Source organism: Maniola jurtina, chromosome 10, assembly GCF_905333055.1.
Source record: "Maniola jurtina chromosome 10, ilManJurt1.1, whole genome shotgun sequence".
Lineage (NCBI taxonomy): Eukaryota > Metazoa > Arthropoda > Insecta > Lepidoptera > Nymphalidae > Maniola > Maniola jurtina.
The window spans coordinates 5,642,330-5,648,531 of record NC_060038.1 but is presented as its reverse complement, the minus strand read 5'-3'; positions in this window follow the sequence as shown (position 1 = coordinate 5,648,531).

The window sequence follows — 6,202 nt, the reverse complement described above, 5'->3', positions numbered from 1 at the left end:
GTATGTTGTTTGCGGGACGTAGATTATATTCATGCTGTATGCTTGCTCACTCTATGAAACTCTATGAATTATTCATCTGCCAATGAACTTCTTCGACCTTGCTGGTTCATAATATAATAATATTTTACAAAAATGCAATAAACTGTTATTGTGTTAATACAAATTGAAAAGGCTCTCTCACATAATAATTATTATATTTGCATAATTTTGGTAGGAATTTCACAATATATTTTGTAGTTATTTAATGCCATTTTTTTCACCATTCAAACGTAGAATTCAAGATGGGCATCTAGGTCTTAAATGTGTTGTTCATCAAGGGCCACGAGGATTCAGGGCGGGCCACTAGTTCGTTTATAAGAGGTAAACTATCCACGGAATGAAGTCAGTATATCTCAGTCAGCTCTCTCTCTTTTAGGTAATACTTACTTACAAACGATACAGGCAAAACACTCAATGGGCGTTAACCATTGAGTCACTACCCAATCAAAAACGAAACTATGTTTTCGAATGTTTTTGAAATTTTTTCGAATTGAATTTGGAATGTTTTTGACACGTTTGTAATTGGTTGGCGACTCAAAATGGTTAACGCCCACTGAGTTTTTGTCTTTGTCATTAGTATGGGATCACATAACAAGAGAGGCCTATATTTGTTACTTTGTTTCTCCGTTGACGGAGTATAGATAAAATCATTGTCATTCCAATATAATATGTATAAAATGAATGGAAACAACCTTTTTGTATATCGTGTAGCGATCATAGTGGTCCACTCTAAAAAATGAGTGGCCGAGAACGGGAAAAGTGGTCAATTTTTATCCGTAACGTTTCGCTTGAATAAATCGACAGTTATATTTCAGCTTGAAATATTAGAGGTTTCAGCCGCTATATCTCTTGGGTCAAACAAGCCGATACTGTTAATATCTCAATTTCTCTTCCCCAAAAACGAAAGAGTTATTTTCGTTTCCTATGTCCAAACGTAGCATTTTTCAAATACCTTTTTGAATAAGACCAGAGTACTAGTTTAAGAATAACTTCCAAGTAAAATATACGTGAGTGAATTTCCTTTTGAATAAGACCAGAGTAGGTACTAGTTTAAGAATAACCATTAAATAAAGTATGCGTGAGCAATTAACAATATTAAAATCCATATATCTAAACTAGTGATGGCCGCGATTTCGTTCGCGTGGATTTAAGTTTTTAAATCCCGTGGGAACTGTTTGATTTTCCGAGAAAAAAAGAAGCTTATGTCACTCTTCAGATGTTTAACTATAGGTATCCATGCCAAAAATCACAGATCTGAGACATGGTCGCTTACTAAGAGCCTTAAAAGAAAGCTCAAAGTCATTCAACGGGCGATGGAGTGAGCTATGCTTGGAGTTCATCTACGTGATCAAATCAGAAATAAGGAGATCCGAGGGAGAACCAGAGTAACTGACATAGCTCAGCAGATTGCGAAGTTGAAGTAATAGAAAATATTATCTTCAAATAAATATACAAGTGTAAATTAAAAATTTATAACACCCCCGACCAGTGAAGGTTACAGAAATTAGAAAAGAGCTGAGAAAGAGCTGAACCGATTTTCTTGGATTATAGCTAAGAACACTCTCGCCACCTTTCAAACAAAAACTAAATTAAAATCGGTTCATTAGTTTAGGAGCTACGATGCCACAGACAGATACACAGATACACACGTCAAACTTATAACACCCCTCTTTTTTGGTCGGGGATTAAAAATAGAGCAATTTATGGACTTGAAAAGCCCGTGGAGTGCAATTAAGGTTGCACTGTAGATATTGGATTTCTGTGGGTTGCACATAATCTTGAAAATTACACTATATGACTTTCCCTTTGTTAGCGAATATCGCTATAAGTGTGACCAGGTGCTCAAACAATTTGGCCAGGTACCTTTCAACCTCGATAGAATATTCAGGGGTCGGCATGTGAAAATATGGTACAATTTCAGTTACCTACGTTACGCACGGGATTTCCACTTTAATATTCAGGCTATGAAAAAATTCGCCGTCATAAAAAAGTGGACCATATGAGATTTTAGTAGGCACGTTGAATATTGAACTTTATAGCTCAACAGGTATATATAGGTCTGTGGAGTATAATTTGATTCTAGTTTAGTGTCGAGCGGAATAATTGAGTTTAGTAAAAGCAATGAAATTGGAGGATTTTTGTCGATGAAAATGAATTTTTGGCACCGCTAAGCTTTCTTACAACCTACACCATCTTGTTGAATAGTCAACGATTCAAATGACGTTTTTCGTTGCTAATTTTATTATTTAGCGGCCACAATGTGACAATACCACTTTTCTAGTAAGTAAACTGAAATAAACTTAATTGTAAAGACTCCAGTGGGTCTAAAATTTATAGGCACAAATTCTAATTAAATCAGTCTGTTGGAAACCCACAATATCAGGCTCTTCTCGCACTGCATAACCAAATCCGAGAGTAATTATTCTCGACCCGAAGTAACTGTACTAGGTATTTGTATGAGGGGTTGCGCATCTGAATTTCCTTGATTGGAATGGATTGGATGCAGTGCGAAAGAAGCTTTTCGCTTGTAATCGCCTCTGATTCGTTGCTACTCTATTACTATTGGGTAAAGAGCATTGTCGCATCAATAATACCGTAAATTCAGCCAATCAAATTGAGATTGTAATGATTATGCAGTTTTTCAGCTTCATACTTGCAACTTCACTTGTATTTCTTAAACCTGGGCGCGTTTGGAACCCTCGTAGCTTTAGTTATTAATTATAATCACCACTATGTTTTTGTTTGACAATCAGAAACAATTATACCGAATTTGAATAAATGATTTTGACTTTGATTTTAGCATGCGTAGCTACAATATTATGTAAATAATACCTATTTAGTTCAAAACGTTGCTAACATCTGCAAGACGAGGGAGAGAGTAATACCTGTATGGACTATAACCCTTTTATGTTTAGACGCAGCAGTCGTAAAAGTATTCGATGTCGTAAAACGTACCCCAACAATAAAACAGCTAATCGGCCGAATAAAATGTTGTACGACTTATAAAATACAGTATTATAATTTGAATAGCAACAGAAGTAAAATAACCTTATAAAGATGGTCTTCACCTTGAGACGACCTGAAAAAACATCTAGTGAACAGTTTCAATTTATTCTATATCAAATCTTTGAAAAGAGCAACCGCTGAGTTTCTTGATGGTTCTTCTCGGTAGGAAAGGCATTCCGAACCAGTGGTAGATGTATTTGACGATTTAAAAGTACGTGTGAAAGTTTAATTGAATAAAAATGTTTGAATTTTGATTTGAAGAGCTATTGCAGTCGTAAGAGGCGTTCGCAACGCAATTTTTTACTACTGATAATGCGTGTGACATGCATACTAAGATTATAACTGCGAAAGTATGTCTGTCTGTCTGTCTGCTACGTTTTCACGGCCCAACCGCTGAACCGATTTTAATGAAATTTGGTACAGACATGGGCTACATCCCGGGGAAGGACATAGGCTACTTTTTATCCCGAAAAATCAAAAAGTTCCTGCGGGATTTAAAAAACCGAAATCCAGGCGGGCGAAGCCGCGGGCATCCTCGAGTCATCAATAAAATTAAATCGCCAGTTCTGATGAGATCAGCAGAGGTTGGTGCTAAGTGCTAACTTATTTTTACAATACGCCTAATTGGACTTTATTTCCTTTATTTCGTATATATTTCTTTCGTCTATGGCACGGTTTTGGCGTCTCTTGTAACTCTTGCAAACCAAGGGAATAAGGTATCGCATTATTGGTAGGTAAGTTACACTGAAAAACAACTTCCCAAATTAGTACTATTATACTATTTTGTATTCATGCTTTTTGATAACAAACAAATAAAAAACAAATAACAAAAGTTTTGCTGACTTAACTATAACTAACTTTTATAAATTATAATTAATTATTCCCAAAGTTGAGTGTTTTTAGTGTTATCTAGTTTTATAATTCCATATAATTCTATTTTATTTTTATAATTGAAATTTATGAATATTTTGGCACTAGATTTTGGTTTCGCTCAATGAACTTATAGTCTCTTACAGTTTGTAATATTTTTGATGTAGGAGTCAGTATTTGTTAGAAATATTTTACACTCAATATCTGGAGAAATGCCAGTTGAAACGGAAAAACGTATTATTTCTACAATACGGATGTCTACTGCAGATAGAGGATGTTCCAAATAAACTGCAAAACGTTTGCTATCTAGCTCTCCGTAGACCGTAGTCTAAATGTAGAAGCAATGTAGGCTTCGTCAGTGCGATGCATGTGTTCCGGCGCGTCGCTACATGTGAAAATGCAGGCTAAGAGCTAGTAACATACGTAGCAAAAGTATTTTCACCTGTAGAAAATTTCATACTAAGTATTATACTTAGCCAAAATTATTGTGACACCAGATGATACCCGTGACTTCGTCCTCGTCGATATAGGTTTTTTATAAATCCTGCGGGAACTCTTTGATTATTTGGAATAAAATTTGTATATATATATAATTCAGGGTATAAGCTATGTCCATTGCAAATTGCAGCTAATTCAGTTCTATCATTGTGGCGTATTAATAGGAGTATCAAATATCAAAACGTCCAAACATTCACATTGAATTAATTAGGATTTTTTAATTGTTACGTAATGTTAATTTTATTTCTCTTGAGAATTATTTTATAAATAAATAAGTAATGTAAACGATGCATTGGGCTATAAACTCACTCTTAAAACGATCTGAATTTAAAATACATAATACATAGTACCTATGTATTATCATTTTAGCACTACTAAATATATAGAGATAGCTTATTCCCGCGACTTCGTGTGCGTGTATTAATCGCGTTAAAAATCCCGTGGAAACTCGTTAATTTCCCGTTGAGGCGTGGTTGAAGGACAAACACCAAAATGACATAAGGTCAGGTGGGGTAAGAGGGACGCGGGGGGAAGAGAAACTGTAACTAGTAAAAAGAAAACTATAACGGCGAGCTCTATGGTCACTACGTTGATATAACAGTATTAGGCGTAGTTCATATATTCTTGGATAGATGGCGCTACAACACGGCAGATAAGCGAATAAAAGAGAGGAAAAAAAATCAGTTGTCAAACTAAAAAAACCAAGACCTAGCGGCGTTCCTTGTTTGTGTTATTAAAATATTAAAAACATCAGTTTTGCGGTTGATTGCTATGGTAAGTGTAATTATTACGTTTAATCTTTATTTTCTACGTATTGTATTGTTTGTAGTGTGTGTTTTTAGTGCTTTTTCGATGTCAATAAAAACATAACCTTCAAAATGGCAAGCTGGGAAAGAGGAACGGCTGTACTAGGTTAAGAGAAACATATGTTCCTCTTTCCCGGTTTCAGGGGGTAACAAACATTTTTAAAATCCACTAAAATACCGGCTGACTTTTAAGTACTGGCCAAGATTTGTAGGATAAACCTACCTATGAATATGAACAACTTTTTCTAAATAAAAAGTCAGCTGTTCCATACAAAAGTATCGATCAGCTGTGACCAAAATGTATGAAATACTTAGTAGATTTTTTTTTTCGAGTACGAAAGTTGGTCCCATACAAAAGGTTAAGGTTTATCCTACAAATTTTGGCCAGGACTTAAAAAGTCAGTCGGTATAACACGTTCCGTAAATAGCCATGATTTGTTTAACTGTTTATTTGTTACAGAAAAAGCAAAATGCCTCGAGCTTACGAAAAAAAGACCGATAGAAGTTCTTACCCGAAAGAAAAACTATTAGAAGCAGTTAGGGCCGTTAAAAGTGGCGCTTTGTCAGGTTATGCAGCCTCAAAACATTATGTTATAGTTATATTTCAAAACATTATGTTATAGTTTATATTTCACTACGAATGTTATTGTTTGTGACAGTATTTTTGTTGTGATACATTGTTGTTTAAAATTACGCGTATAGGCCAAAGTGAGAAAAGTTCAAAATTGTTAGAAGTTTGTTTTGTTTCTTACGAGTTAATTTTTTAAATTGTAATTAAGTAAAGAAATTTACTAAAACCATATCTGTTTTTAGAATACATTTCTATCCCAACTATTCCGACCAATATTATAAATGCGAAAGTCTGTCTTTCTGTCTGTCTGTCTGTCTGTCTGTATGTCTGTCTGTCTGTCTGTTGCGTTTCCAAGCCTAAACCACTGAACCAATCTTAAGAAATTTGGAAGGTACGTAGCTTGACACCCGGG